Source organism: Gossypium hirsutum, chromosome D04, assembly GCF_007990345.1.
Source record: "Gossypium hirsutum isolate 1008001.06 chromosome D04, Gossypium_hirsutum_v2.1, whole genome shotgun sequence".
Taxonomy (NCBI): Eukaryota; Viridiplantae; Streptophyta; class Magnoliopsida; order Malvales; family Malvaceae; genus Gossypium; species Gossypium hirsutum.
The window spans coordinates 51,445,009-51,460,154 of NC_053440.1; positions in this window are offsets into that span (position 1 = coordinate 51,445,009).

Consider the following 15,146-nt stretch of genomic DNA (forward strand, 5'->3'; position numbering starts at 1 on the left):
AATAAAATAAGATAATATATAATATACGTATAAAAATAAATAAAAAAAGATATGAAATAATAATATATATAATATATATGTTTTAATTATATATATATAGATAGATATGTATATAAAAATGAGTGTTTACATATTAGATAAGTTAAAAAAAAAATACGTATATGCATAAAAACAATTATAATAATAATAATAGCAATAATAATAGTAATAATAATAATAAAATTGCTAAAATATGGATTAAATCAGAATAAAACGGAAGTACTGGGCGAAATCGAAATAAAAAACAAAAAAGGACCAAATTGCAACGCGTGCTGAAAAGGGAAAGGCCAAAACTGCAAATAAACCACAGGCCCCAAAACGCAGCGTTGAAATGGGCCAAGTCGGAGCAAAATGAAATTGCAGGGGCTAAGTTTAAAAAGGAGAAAGTAACGAAAAAGGGATCAAATTATAACACGCTGCCAAATCAGGGGGACTGCGCGCGCAAATAGTCCAAAAACTAAAAAACGCGGATCCTCCGGGTCGGGTCGGGCCGACACGCGGGTATAGTCGATCGAACGACACCGTTTAGACATTGGTGCTCCAGGTGCCAAACGGCACCGTTTCACTTCATTATTTAAATAAAAATTTCATTTTTTGCTTCATTTTCCTCCGAAATTTCAGATCACCCCCCTTTTGTTTATTTGAGCTCTGCTAGGGTTTCCAAAAGAAGCCATCCTTGCCGTCATCGCTCCACCACCGGGACCGGTGGCCATCGTCACTCAAAAGGGGATTTTTCAGTCGGGCTTCAGACACCTTTTAAAGGCCATGCCACCGAGACGTAGATACACCGAAGGGAGAAGGCTTTCGGCTTCCTTCTAGGTCCGATTCCGGCGATGGTGAGGGATCCACGACCGTCAGAGGCTCCTATCGAATTCCTTTTACTCTTTTATTATATGAAAATGAAAGAAACAGAATCGAAAGAAAGAAAAATAGGTCAACCTTCTTTTCAATTTTTTTGTTCTTCGATTTCTTGATATTCTCTGATGTTAGTGATGTTTAAAAATATTCCCTCTGTTAGGATTGTAATATTTGTATATCCACTGTCTTTTCCAGAATTGAAAAAATCCCCTCAAACATAATAGATCCGGCTTTTTATAGCCGAAAGAAAGAAGAAAAAAAAGTTTGTCTTCGTTTCTGCTTGCGTGTTTGCCATCCTCTTTGCAGGTGATGTGACGAGGGCGGCGGAGTTGGTGGCTACCAGAGGAGTGGCGGTAGGTCTGGGGCAGGTGGCCGATGGGACAAAGCGATGGCAGAGGGATGGGCACAGCTCTAGGCTTGGCTAGGGTTTCCGCCCTAGTCTGACTGGGTTTGGGGCCGGTTGGGCTTATTGGGCCGTTTGGGCTCTGCCAATTGGGCTGATTGGGTTAGGCTAATTGGGCCTGGGTAGTTTTTTAGGTTAAACTTTGTTATTGGGCCCTGGGTCAAAATTTGGGCTTGTACAGCTGCCCCTCTTTGCTCGTTGTCGTGTAACGATAACAGAGCAAAGACTAAGAAAGCCCAATTTCGCCCGGTCTCGTCGAGTCTCGACTTCTTGGTGCTTTTCTTCTTCAGGTAGCTTCATTTCAATCCACTTTGTCTTGTTGCGTCGATCCTCTCCTCTGCAATTTCAAGAAGAGATATGACTTGTGGCTTCAATCCATTCTGTTGTAACTTCAGGGGGTAAGGTCCATCATTTGACCCGCTCCACTGCAACTTCAGGGAGATCGGGCTCATGTCTTCAACTTGCCCCACTACAACTTCAGGGGGATAAGTTTCGTGACTTCGCTTCCATCTATTCCACTACAACTTTAGGGGAATAAGATTAGACATGATAAGGATCACTATCTTCTGTCCGCTCCGCTACAACTTTAGGGAGACACGCCTTATTGTTTTCAGTCTGTTCCACTGCATCTTCAGGGAAATAAGACTTGATGCGATCTACTCTGCTGTAACCTCAGAGAGATAAGATCCTTTAATCCGCTCCACTGTAACTTCGGGGAGATAAGATAGTGTCTTCGATCTGCTCCGCTGTAATCTCAGGGAGATAAGATCTCTTATTTTAATCCGCTCCACTGTAACTTCAGGGAGATAGGATAGTGTCTTCGATCTGCTCCGCTGTAATCTCATGGAGATAAGATCTGAAATTCTTTGGTCTGTTCCACTGTAATCTCAGGGAGATAAGACCTGATATGATCTTCTCTACTGTAACTTCAGAGAGATAAGATCCTTTAATCCGCTCCATTGTAATCTCAAGGAGATAGGATTACTATCCTTGATCTGCTCCGCTGTAATCTCAGGGAGATAAGATCTGAAATTCTTTGGTCTGTTCCACTGTAATCTCAGGGAGATAAGACCTGTATAATAAACCTAATTATGCCTAATGATTAGGATGACATGATCAAAATGAAACAAATGCTCCTAACTAGACATATGTGAATGATGTTTGCATGAATGCAGAATTTTATTTTTCCGAGAATGATCTCGCTTAGGTTATCACTACTCGAAGTTTATCAAGGTTTTGTGACTGATGTGCTACAATGCCTTCTCGCTTGACTGATTTTTCTGAAGAAACATTTAGCCAGACTGTCCCCATTGTAAACCTCAAAGTTATATCCACTGGGACGCCAAAATTTGTACCATCATTCTCTCACAGTAATCTAAGGGTAGAAATATGTGGCTTTTCCTCTGTCCTCTTTTATCACAATTCGGGGATATAGGATCTGAACCGTTTTGGTTTCCTACACCATTCTCAAGGTGTCGTACCAAAGTCTTATGCGCAAGTGAAGGCTCTCTTCTCCGAGGTAACCTCTTCCTATTGCTTGATGATCATTGCTTGCTTGTTCATTCAAGCTTTGTAATTAACACGACAGCTTGTCATTTTGTTCAATCAATGTTTAGACAACGAAATCTGAAAGGATAGTCTTTAACTTAGACTCTTCTTTCCTAGCTATTTCACCCTTTAAACTTGGTATTTTCTAAACAATAGTCATGTTTCAGGTCCCTATATTATTTAGAAATTTTCAGAGTAATATGCAAAACTTATTTCCTGAAAGTCTTATTAGTTCGTTAATCATTATTCCTATGCAACATGTTTGCAAAAAGATCATAACAATGGATAAGAATAAAGCCAATTCTGATCATAACTCAAATAAAACATCAAAGATGGCGAAAGAAAAGGTAACAAAGAAATGGATTGAGAATGTGCGTTTTCCCAAAAAGAAAGGAAGAAAACAAAAGAATGTATTTTCAAGAATACACATAAGAACTAGGTGCCCCAGTTATCGCAGCTTGAGTTTCTTTGTACAAACTTTCCGAAGACCCTTCTAAGTTTGACATGTGTTCAGGAGATCTGCAATACTCTGTCAATGTTCCAAGACGTTGCATATCCTTTCTTATTGGTTCAAGTAAAGGAAGATCATCATATCCCCCAGATCAAAATTTGATCCGCTCAAGTCCTGATGTTCCAATCCTGCCCAATACTTGAGTCGCCCTTTTCGGGTTTTCGACTCAAGCCCTCTTTGGTCTCAAAGTGCCCTTTACGGGTTTTCACCTTAGCCTCTCCAAAGTTTTTTTTTTTTTTAGGAATCAAAGCGCCTTTTACGGGTTTTCACTTTGGTTCCCCTTTCTTTCATGTGAAGTATTTCTTGACGGAGTCTGCGTTTACCAGATTTGGTAAACTTTTGCCATCCATCTCGCATAGTATCAAAGCTCCACCGGAAAAGGCCTTCTTTACAACATAAGGGCCTTCCCAATTTGGCATCCATTTTCCTCTAAAATCTTTTTGCATAGGAAGAATCTTTTTTAGTACCAAGTCCCCTTCACGAAATTCTCGGGGGCGAACCTTTTTATTATAGGCTCGCATCATTCGTTTCTGGTACATTTGCCCATGGTGAATAGCTCTTAGCCTCTTTTCTTCTATTAGGTTCAACTGATCGTACCGAGATTGGATCCAATCGGCTTCATCCAATTGTAGCTCAGATAACACCCGTAGAGAAGGGATTTCAACTTCAATGGGTTCCATAAACCAGAGAAAAAGGCGTTGCCCCAGTAGAAGTTCTAACAGATGTTCGATAGGCAAGGAGAGCAAATGATAACTTCTCATGCCAATCCTTGTAAGTTTCAGTCATTTTCCCCACAATCCTTTTAATGTTTTTATTGGCCGCCTCCACTGCACCATTCATTTTGGGACGATACGGCGATGAGTTATGATGCTTAATTTTAAACTTGCTACAAACTTCAGCTATTGTGCTATTATTCAAGTTCGTCGCATTGTCGGATATGATCCTCTCAGGCATTCCATATCAGCAAATGATCTCCTTCTTCAAGAATTTGCTGACTACTGCTTTCGTGACATTTGCATATGAAGCAGCCTCCACCCACTTGGTAAAGTAATCAATTACTACGAAGATGAAGCGATGCCCATTAGAAGCCTTTGGTGATATTGGCCCAATAACATCCATACCCCACATGGAAAACGGCCAAGGAGAGGTCATGACGTGAAGAGGTGAAGGAGGCGCGTGTATTTTGTCTCCGTAAATTTGGCATTTGTGGCACTTCCTGGAATGATCAATACAATCTCCTTCCATGGTAGGCCAATAGTACCCAAATCTCATGATCTGTCAGGCCATCGTGAAACCACTGGCGTGCGTCCCACAAATACCCTCATGGACTTCTTCCAAGATTTTCTTGGCTTCTACCGCATCTACACATCTTAACAGTACTTGATCCTTCCTTCTTTTATATAACACTTCTCCATCTAAGACATATTCAATGGCTATCTTTCTCAGAGTTCTTTTGTCATTCTCTGTCGCTTGATCAGGGTATTCCCGATTCTTCACATATTGTAAGATACTCCGATACCAAGGACAATCATCTTTTCCCTCCTCCTCAATATTGCAACAATTAGCCGGGGTCTCAGAGATACTCATCTGAACAGGCCTCATTGCCTCAAGTCTATTCACCTGAATCATCGAAGCTAGAGTAGCTAATGCATCAGCCATTTGGTTTTCCTCCCGTGGGAGGTAATAGAAGGTGATATCGTCAAACTCCTCAGCCAATTCAAGAACTAGTTTTCTATAACCGATTAGCTTAGGATCTCTAGTCTCCCACTCCCCTTTGAGTTGGTATATCACCAACACTGAATCCCCGTATACTCTCAGTACTTTGATGTTCCGTTCAATGGCTGCACGAATGCCCATAATACATGCTTCATATTCTGCCATGTTATTTGTACAATCGAAGTCCAACTTGCTAGCAACAGGATAATGATCTCCACTTGGGATACCAAGACTGCCCCAACTCCATTACCCGTAGCATTTGAAGCTCCATCAAAATTTAACTTCCATACGTGATCCATTTGAGGATTTTCTTCAGTATTCGCCACATACATCAAGTCCTCGTTTGGAAATCGAAATTCAAAGATTCATAGTCCTCCAAGGCTCTACTAGCTAGGAAATCGGCTATTGCACTTCCCTTTATGGCCTTCTGACTGACATATACTATATCAAATTCTGAGAGCAAGACCTGCCATCTAGCCATTCTCCCGTTCAAAGCAGTCGATTCCATCATATATTTTAAAGGATCTAACTTTGAAATCAGCCAAGTCGTGTGATACAACATATACTGTCTCAGTCTTCGGGTTGCCCAGATTAGAGCACAACATAACTTCTCAATTGATGAGTACCTCATTTCGCAATCGGTAAATTTCTTACTGAGATAGTATATTGCCCTTTCTTTCTTTTCCGTCTCATCATGTTGGCCCAATACGCATCCCATGGAATTCTCCAACACTGTTAGATACAATATCAATGGCCTATCTGGACTTGGAGGTGATAAGACTGGAGTATTAGCCAAGTACTGCTTTATCCTATCGAAAGCCCTCTGACACTCTTCATCTCATTCACCCGGATTATGTTTCTTTAAGAGCCAGAATACTGGATCACATTTCTCTGTCAGTTGTGAGATGAACCGAGCAATGTAATTCAGCCTCCCTAGGAAACTTCGAACCTCCTTCTGAGTGCGCGGGGGAGGTAAATCTCGTATTGCCTTTACTTTGTCTGGGTCAACCTCGATCCCCTTTTTGCTAACTATGAAGCCTAACAACTTCCCTGATCTGGCTCCAAACGTGCATTTGGCCGGGTTAAGCTTAAGCTGAAATTTCTTTAATCTAAAAAATAACATTTTCAAGACCTGAACATGCTCTTCTTCCGTTCTAGACTTCGCGATCATATCGTCAACATAGACTTCGATCTCCTTGTGCATCATGTCGTGAAACAAAGTCACCATAGCTCTTTGATACGTTGCTCCCGCATTCTTCAATCCGAAGGGCATTACCTTGTAACAGAATGTTCCCCATAAGGTAATGAATGTGGTTTTTCTCATGTCTCCAGGATGCATCTTTATTTGATTGTATCCAGAGAAACCGTCCATGAAAGAAAACAATGAATAGCCCGCCGTGTTATCTACCAAAGTATCAATGTGAGGCAGTGGAAAGTTGTCCTTTGGACTAGCCTTGTTCAAATCCCTATAATCCACACACATTCGTACCTTTCCATCTTTTTGGGAACAGGGACGATGTTGGCTACCCAATCCGAATACTTGACCTCTTGTAAGAATCCAGCGTCGAATTGTCTTTTGACTTCTTCTCTTATTTTCAACACAATGTCCGGTCTCATTCTCTTGAGCTTCTGTTGAACGGGTTTACAACCCTCTTTTATGGGCAGACGATGCACCACAATGTTAGTACTTAGCCCAGGCATATCTTGGTACGACCACGCGAAAACATCCTTGAACTCTTGGAGCAAATTAATGAGGTCTTGTCTTGTCTTTGCGGTGATTTCAGTTCCAATTTTCACCTCCTTTCCATCCTCTAGGCTCACTATTTCTAACGATTCCCTATGAGGTAGGATATGCTTATCCTCTTGTTCCATCATTCTTAACAAGTCCGGAGATGCATCATAATCTTCGTCATTTTCAAAGTCGTGGGATCCTTCTGAACACACCTCTTGCTCAAAAATAGGCTCCGTGTTTGAGGCAGCGTCACTCATGTCATTGATATCTGAAGACCTATGAAGGCATATCAAAGAATATACCAAGAATATAAATTTATGAATATGTTTGTGCAAAAGAATTACAAATGAAAGAATTATTTGTAAGACAATCAACCAAATGAAAAAGAAAAAAATGACTGATCAAGATGAACGTTGACACGTATTTCATTAAAATAATGATATTTAGGCCCCATGCCTATTTCACAAAAAATTTCATATTGTTTCTAGGCCAACAAACAACAGGAATGTTTTGAGCATTACTCTGAATAAGCCCTAAAGACTACAGGGATTTCTTCAGCAGTCCAATTGTTTAGCTCGCTTCCAGGCTCATAAGGGCAGATCTCCAACAAAGCCCTCCTTTCCGTTGTTTCTATGGCGTTGGTATAAACGTTTTCCAACATTCCTCCCATGCCGCTACCGGACACTCCACATTCAGAATGAATAAATCCTCCCGACACAAAAGAAATAGATATATGGGGAAAGGTTAAAGGCTCCCACTTAGCTTCATGTCCATTCAAACGCGCCCTTCTTCTCTCTTGTCTCTTCTCTACTTCTTCTTCTTCTGCTTCATGTCTGGCTTGTACCCTAAACCAAATCTATCAAACTTTCTTTCGGCATTGGTGCCTCAATCCTTCCCTGAAGATATTTCCCAATCCTTTCCCGGGTAAGGCTCCTCTTCCTACCATCAATCGCAATCCCATCTCAGTGGTCCTGGATATTTTCGGTACTGGAATTCTATTTCCCTCCGCAATAAACATCGCGTTCACAAATTCTAACGACCGAAAAGAACATTCTAGTGCCTCATCGTTGATGTCCACATAAGGTGCATCGCTAGTCATCATTGCAATGATATCCTCCTCTGCATCTATTGTTACCAACCGATCCTCCGATACCAACTTCACCTTCTGATGTAATGATGAAGGTACTGCCCCTGCTGAGTGTATCCACGGTCTCCCCAATAGACAGTTGTAGGAGGGTTAATATCCATCACCAAGAAATCCACCTCATAATTGACTGGGCCAATCCTTAATGGTATCTCAATTCTCCCCATAACCTCCTTTTTTGTTCCATCAAATGCTCTTACTATGCTCTGGCATGCTTTCATGTGCGAACTGTCTATTGGTAATCGACTAAGAGTGGACAAAGGCAATACATTTAGTGCCGATCCATTATCAACCAAGGCCCCCGGGAGTGTGTACCCTTTGCATCGGACAGTAACATGTAGGGCTTTAGTAGAACCTCTTCCTCCGGATGGTATTTCATCATCACTGAAGAAGATAAAATTGTCAGCACCAATATTGTTGATCAGCCGATCCAGCTTGCTTACTGAAATATCGTCAGCCACATATGTTTCGTTTAGCACCTTTAATAGTGCATTCCGATGTACTTCCGAGTTTAAGAGTAAAGCTAATACAGAAATGCGGGCTGGCTGTTTGTGTAGTTGCTCCACAACACTGTATTCACTGTGTTTCAAAACTTCAGAAACTCCTTTGCCTCCTCTTCTTTTATTGGTTCATTTACCAATGGTTCAACTTCTACTGCTTTCCCTTTCCTCTGTTCTTTCTTCCAATTCTCTTCCCTGGACGACTCTGCCTGAGCGTCATATCTTTTTCCATTGCGCGTGTAAGAACCTATTTCCTGATTTCTTTCTGCTTCTTTTCCCAAAATGGTCACATTACACCCGTAATTCCACGGCACCATTTTGTTATCCCTATAAGAGAAATTTGATGGTTTCTGGATTACAATTTTCGGTGTTACTGGAGCCCTAACCTCATTCCCCTTAGGGCGTGAGATAATGACCACAGGATGATTTGGAGCCTTTGTTCCCAACTCTGTCGCGCATATGCTCCTCATTTCTTTCGCATCTTCGTAAAACCTCATCTCCTTGTTATCCATCATGCTTTGAACCAAAGCCTTAAATCCTTCACATTCTTGGATTTCGTGCCCTGTTTTATGGTGAAATTCACAATAATTTCCCATCTCATGCCCTTCCTCAGAATCTGAAATAACCAAACCTCTTTTCGCCATTTCTTTCCAGACCCGTTTCAATGGAGTTTTTACTTCAGCAATGTCAGTCTTGACTTCTTCTCCCGTACCTTCGCTAACCATATTCACCCTTTATCTGCGTGATTAGGTAACGATTCTTTGCGTTAGGTGAGTCGTCAAGTTTGACGACACCCAAATTGATAAGTCCTTCTACTACCTTCTTGAAGGCAGTACAATTTTCTATCGAGTGCCCAGAAATTCCCGCATGATAATCACATTGCGCATTCACATCATACCATTTTGGATACGGGGGTTGTAGAGGACTCAAGTAACGAGGAGCAACAACATGTGCATCGAATAAAGTCTGATACAACTCCTGTATGACATCGGGATTGGCGTGAATTGGGGCTTTTCAGTAGTTTGCCTAGCTCCTGACTCTTGTCTTGATGATCCCTGTTGATTAGCAACCACTTTCTTTGGTTGATTCACGGTAATTGACCTACCATAAGCATTCACATTATTCACTTCATTTTCTCTTTTCCTCGGGGTGCCCTCCTATTATTTTTCCTCCATCTATTTTTCCACTTTTAATGGCATGCTCAATCATTTCACCATTCATGATTATATCCGAGAAATTTTTGAAGCGCTTCCCAACATGTGAGTGATGAACGGGGCTTTCAAAGTATTAATAAAAAGCGTCGTCATCTCTTTTTCCAAAAGCGGTGGTTGGACCTGAACCGCCACCTCTCGCCACCTCTGCGCATATTGTCTGAAGCTTTCGTTCGATTTCTTCTCTAAATTTTGCAGAGTTATCCTGTCAGGCATCATTTCTGAGACATGATTGTATTGTCTCAGGAAAGCCTGTGCTAAATCCCTCCAAGTAACAATTTTAGCTCGGCTCAGCTGATTGTACCACTTTGACGCCGCTCCCGTAAGACTTTCCTGAAAGCAATGTATTAATAATTGATCATTATTAATATGCCCCGTCATTCTTCTACAAAACATAGTAATATGGGATCCTGGGCAACTAGTCCCGTTGTATTTCTCAAATTCCGGCATCTTAAATTTGTAAGGGAGCACCAAGTCCGGAACCAAGCTCAGATCCTTTGCATCTATTCCATAGCTTTCGATGCTTTCTATTGCCCTAAACTTTTCTTCTATCCATTTCCATTTCTCCTCAAATTGTTTTGGAAATTCCTCCTTCGCCTTGTCCTTTTCCACCATCTCGTCAAGATCTGGGACAGCAATATTATTCGGGCTATCACCGGGATTAAAGCCCGCTCCGGGTTGAAAATTCATTGGGATTGAAGCATCGCCTTGGAACTGCTGGGGCTTAACCGACACAGAGGGTCTCCGCAGATGCAGCTTAGTCTGTACTTGCGCATGCGGAGGCGTGAAACCTGGAGGATAAAGTGGTTCACCATTGTTTTCTTCTTCACTAACAATCACAGGACCTTTACCCTTATCTACTCCCTTCAATAATTGCGTCATCTTAGCCACCAGATCATTTTGGGACTCCTCCATCTTTTGCACCATGTCACGCTGAATCTTTTCTATTTGCTCTTTCATTTGCGCCTGCAACTGGTCTTGCACTTCTCTTTGAAGTCGCTCTAGCTTCTCCAACCTTTGGTCCATAATTTTTGTCTTAGCTCGGGTGCCGTAACTTTGTTGGTTTTCCAGGTTAACTGAAATGATTTTATTCGATTAGGTTTTTAATGGTCATTAATGCATATGATGTGATGCAATGCATGAAAAGAATGCAAAGAAAAAGAGGCACTGGTTCTAATTCAACTTCATTAGAAAACTTTACTAGATAAAGAGTTTCTTTACATAAAATAGACTACATATATGGCTTTGCCCTTACACTTAAAGCCTTAACCTTTCTAAGAAGCCAAGCTAATTCTCGGCCCCTGTCCGACTCTGACTCATACTTCAAACTTAATAGATCAGCCTGAACCGCTAGAGTTTGCAGATGATCAGCTACTTCGCGCACTTGAGTCACCGCCTCTCCCATAATATAATCTCTTTCTCCAATCTGCTCTTGAGACTGACGGAATTGTCTTTGCCACTGCTCATTACTTTCTTCCAGAAGCTCTATCCGGATTTCACTATTTTGCAATGCATTCTCTAGCCTTCCTATTTGTCTCTTCAATTCTTCAATTTTGTCTAAGCTCGCCCTTAATTCAACCGTAGCATTACGATTACCGTACTGGTGAAGCGATCTTTCTAGTTCAGTTATCCGGACCTTCAACTCCGTCTTCTCGTCTTGACAATCTAGTAGCCTCTTTCCCAAGGCGACTTCTCGAGCCCGAGTATCCTGGAATTTCTTTTCCCATTGATTAGCTTTCGTCTTTTCCTCCTGAATTTCTTGTCGCCATTGTTCTGGTGTTTTACCCAAGCCAGCAGCTCTTACCGACCTACGCAACTTCTTGTAATCTATCTTCAGGCTGTCCAAATCTTCTTCTGCTTTGTTCTTTCCTTTTCTCAATTTGTTGGCCTCTAATCTTTGAATGTCCACATCCAGCCCTAACTGCATTTTTTCTTCCTCTAGTTGTTCTATCTTCTTCCCCAATTCTAAACTCCTTTTTTCGAATTCTTGTTTGATGATTTCTATCTCAGAAGGTAAAACTTGTAAGTGTTCCTCTAAAGATCGAGCAGTTTCTGAATTTGACGCCGGGATGTTGTCGTTGATCCTTTGATCACGCCACTGACCATACTCGGGGGTAATTGTCGAACCCACGGCTAAGATCTTCATCCGACGAGTCTGGTTCCAGGCACTAGATATTTCTCGAACCTTCTTCTTGTAATTGTCCTCCCTATAGGAAAAATCACTATAAGCCAACCCCTGCGTTGCTGGTATGAATTGTCGTGATCTATACTGTCTTGATACGAGTAGAGGAGCATATCCGATAGCTCCCCATATCCCAAGCAGCGGAACCCAGTCAAAATCTCCACATCGGTACAATATCTCATCAGGAATTAACCAAGGAGCCCTCCATTCAATATCTTCATCCTGGAGATTCTGGAGTATCTCTATCCATTTTTCTTCTGAAATATCATCCCGTCTTGGCGTGGCCACCAATTCTCCTAGAGGGGAGTAGCTATCGGAGAATACCCGATAAGAGACCTTTTCGACTTTCCAGAAGTGGCTATGGAACCATGCCAATAAGAGCTGCGCGCATCCAATAAACCTTCCCTCCCCTGCTTTTCGACACGCATTTAAGGATCTAAAAGTTTCAGCGAGTATTGCCGGAACCGGTGTAACCCCTTTACAAGCCGATCAAACAAATCAGATACAGCCTCGTCTATGTGTCTAAAGCTTTGGGGAAAACCACTAGTCCATAGATACCTAAAGCGAAGACATCGACCCTTTTCTTTAAGTCAGGATGTACAAGCACCAAATCTCGCAAACTTTTCCAAGAACACATTTACTGTCGCCCTTCTGTTGGATCCGGGCAGCGACCCACTGCTCGCTCATCCCAGTGATGTTCATTAATTTCTTTAACAACGGAGGACACAAGCAGCTCTGGAATAAGCCTTGTCGACTTGAATCTTTGGGCACCGAAGCAAGGTCGTATACTCCTCCACAGTAGGTGTCAAATCTACATTCCCAAAAGTGAAACAACTGTAGGTAGGATCCAAAACTGAGCAAGGGCTCGGAATAAATACTTGTCCACTTTGACACTAAGCAGATAAGGTAGGTCACCGTAATTACAATAGAACAGCTGCTTGGCCTCGACATCCCATTGATCCCAGACTTCTTCATTTCTCGAAGGTCATTCTGGATTACACTGATACGGTAAAATCCACAATTCTGACACGTACCCTTCGGTAAGACTATCACTTTCTCCCGTTGTGTCGTTTCAGCCCATATCGACAGCCGCATTATCCTCTACTTTATCAACAAACCCTTTTCCATGATAAGCTTTCTACCAAGAAACTGAACGTAAATCAACACCCTTTTAGAATGAAGATGCCATGCAATCACAAACAAAGTAAATTAGCATTAAACACAGAATAAGATTTAAAATAAGCGACAAATAATACAACATTCATTTAGGTAAGCACTAAAAATTTGGATAGCCTACTAGGTCGGTTCCTAAGGTCACTACATGGTATGGCTCTAAGTAAGTACTGAACAGCAATTCCTCGATCTTACCCATTATAGGCTCATACAGACCGAGTTCGGTTCAGGGGGATACATTTCCCTATGGCATGCGAGATGAAAATCTCACGAAGACATAGGTACGGATGTATCCGAAAGCGATTCACTATCCATGCGGAGGTGAAAACCTCACGAAGGCGTAGTTCTCACTCCCACTTAAAGGTGTGACCAACGGTCATGCAATGCAATGTAGAAAGATAAAAAATTAAACAACAAGCAATTATAAACCACAACGATGAAAATGTAATAAAAGAATGAATGCGATGAAAGGACGTATATTTAAACCAAGTTTTTTATTTTCGACAAAAGACAAAAAATAATCAACTCGTGGCTCGACTCACTTTTGTGTCCCAGCGGAGTCGCCAAGCTGTGACACATTTTGGATGAAACGGGGTCGACTTGGATTTGAAAACAAAAACGGGAGTCGCCACCAATCCGTTTGGGTGTGATGGTCACCTTGAATAAGGATGTTTTTAATAAATAATTTGATTTTATTAAAACAACGGTTTGGTCTACGAAATTAGAAAACGGGTACGGGGTCGGTTACGCACGAGGAAGGATAGCACCCTCGATACGCCCAAATGGTACCTAGTGATAGCTAATGTTTGATGTCGGAAATTGAGAACTGAAGGAATTAAAAATACAATCCTGTATCATAAAAAAAATTGAAAAAGAAGCATATTTCACGTTATTCGAGAAAGAGAGTCATATCCAGTAATAGAACACGATGTCTCGAATTCCGATACGCAAATGAAAAATGTTATTTAAAAATTTAGCCCTCTCGGATTTAAACAGATCACGACCAGTAAGTAGAGCGATTTTTTTTAAAAACCCCGAGATCATTTAAAATTTGAGTTCAAAAGATCGTACATTTAGATTATCGTGAAAAAAACCCAGTAAGTTAGGTACGGCCTTCTCAATCTAAACACGAAATATATTATTCAAAACAATTTGTTAAATCGAGTATAATAAAAAACACGAAACCGTAACAAAATACGAAAGCAAATTACATTTTTTATGCATGGTAAAACCATAATGAATATGAAAGTATAAAAGTATAAAAAAATACAAGCAGTAACAACGATATAAAAAGGCCAAATCTACAACATAAAATAACAAAGCATAAAAACAAATGAAATTAAAACATTCATTCAAAATAAAATGAAAATAAAAATGAAACAAATAAATAGTAAATACGATTAAATATAAAGATATGTATAGGCAAAAATTAAAATGTATGTATATAAATATATAATATGTATTTATAAAGGTAAAATATGTACATATATATTAAGAAGGCATAAATATTACAAAACATAGAAGGTATGTATGTAGATAAAAAATATACAGGTGTGGATTATAAAATAAAATAAGATAATATATAATATACGTATAAAAATAAATAAAAAAGATATGAATAATAATATATATAAATATATGTTTTAATTATATATATAGATAGATATTATAAAAATGAGTGTTACATATTAGATAAGTTAAAAAAAATACGTATATGCATAAAACAATTATAATAATATATAGCAATAAATGTAATAATAATAAAAATGCTAAAATATGGATAAATAGAATAAAACGAAAGTACTGGGCGAAATCGAAATAAAAACAAAAAAGGACCAAATGCAACGCTGAAAAGGAAAGGCCAAAACTGCAAATAAACCACAGGCCCCAAACGCAGCGTTGAAATGGGCCAAGTCGGACAAAATGAAATTGCAGGGGCTAAGTTAAAAAGGAGAAAGAACGAAAAAGGGATAAATTATAACACGCTGCCAAATCAGGGACTGCGCGCGCAAATAGTCCAAAAACTAAAAAACGCGGATCCTCCGGGTCGGGTCGGCCGACACGCGGTAAGTCGAACGACACCGTGACATTGGTCCAGGCAAACGACCGTCACTTCATATAAAAAGATT